The 1,388-nt window shown below is 37.4% G+C and overlaps 1 protein-coding gene across 3 annotated transcripts in view; it reads right to left on the bottom strand.

Moving 5' to 3' along the window:
- Positions 1-1,375: 1,375 nt before the first annotated feature.
- ebf3a (EBF transcription factor 3a) overlaps positions 1,376-1,388 on the bottom strand; it is a 52,252-nt gene continuing 52,239 nt past the window's right edge. For all 3 annotated transcript variants that reach the window (XM_069147103.1, XM_069147104.1, XM_069147105.1), the window contains exon 16: positions 1,376-1,388. This exon is cut by the window's right edge and continues 1,498 nt beyond it. The gene's annotated coding sequence lies outside the window, so the exon portion shown is untranslated.

Genomic DNA, 1,388 nt, shown 5'->3' with positions numbered 1-1,388 from the left:
ATACTGTGCATTTTAGATTTTAGATTTTTTTTTACTGCTATTTACTGCTATTTTGTTGTTTTCTATTATTCTATTCTATTCTATTATTTTATTCTATTATTTCTATTATTATCTTATTGCTTCTGTATACTGCTGTAGCGAAAAAAATTTCCCCTCGGGGATTAATAAAGTAAATACCTACCTACCATAAGGGATGGACGGGAGGAGGAGTCAGTGAACGGTGTATAAGGGATGGATGGGAGGATGAGTACAGGGCAGTAGTGGAGGACTTTGTGGAGTGGGCTGGTAGAAATCACCTCCTCCTGAACGTGGCCAAGACCAGAGAGATGGTGGTCGACTTCAGGAGGAAGACGACGGCTCCACAACCGCTGAGTGTTCTGGGAGAGGAGGTGGACATAGTTGAGGAGTACAAGTACCTGGTGTCTCCATGACAACAGACTGAACTGGAAGACCAACATCAACGCTGTCTACAAGAAGGGGATGAGTTGACTCTTTTTCTTGAGGAAACTTCGATCCTTCAATGTGTGCAGTGAGATGTTGGAGATGTTCTACCATCTGTTGTGGCCAGTGAACTGTACTTCTAGTAGTCTGCTGGGGGGAAACGGGGGGGGAGGGGGGCAGCATTGGAGCCAGAGACACCAACAGACTTAACAAGCTGGTTAAGAAGGCCGGCTCCATCATTGGCTGCAAACTGGACAGTCTGGAAAAGGTGGTGGAGAGGAGGACGCTGAGGAAACTATTATCCATATTGGATAATCCTGTCCACCCTCTCAAAAAATCCATCACACAACAATAACACTGTTGTCTGTCTGTTTTTCTTGTTTGTTTAAATACAAAAAAACAAAAATCTTTGCACTATTGTTTAGTTAGTTTTGATTTAATTATTCTATTTTATTGTATGTTCTGTGCATTTTTATATTTAATATTTTTTACTGTTATTTTATTTCTTTCCTGTATCTATAAATGCTGCTGTAGTGAAAAAATGTCCCCTTGGGGATTAATAAAGTAACTAACTATCTATCTATCTATCTATCTATCTATCTATCTATCTACCTACCTACCTATCTATCTATCTATCTATCTATTAATTATCTATCTATCTATTAATTATCTATCTATCTATCTATCTATCTATCTATCTATCTATCTATCTATCTATCTATCTATCTATCTATCTATCTATCTATCTATCTATCTATCTACCTACCTACCTACCTACCTACCTACCTATCTATCTATCTATCTATTAATTATCTATCTATCTATCTATCTATCTATCTATCTATCTATCTATCTATCTATCTATCTATCTATCTATCTATCTATCTATCTATCTATCTATCTAAAGAAAATGAGACGGCGTCACACGAGCTGCTGCTTTATTCACG

The sequence above is a fragment of the Embiotoca jacksoni genome, unplaced genomic scaffold (assembly GCF_022577435.1).
Source record: "Embiotoca jacksoni isolate LCO1_2020_lvr unplaced genomic scaffold, fEmbJac1.0.p SCAF_130, whole genome shotgun sequence".
Classification (NCBI taxonomy): Eukaryota; Metazoa; Chordata; class Actinopteri; family Embiotocidae; genus Embiotoca; species Embiotoca jacksoni.
This window is presented reverse-complemented; position numbering and strand designations above follow the sequence as displayed.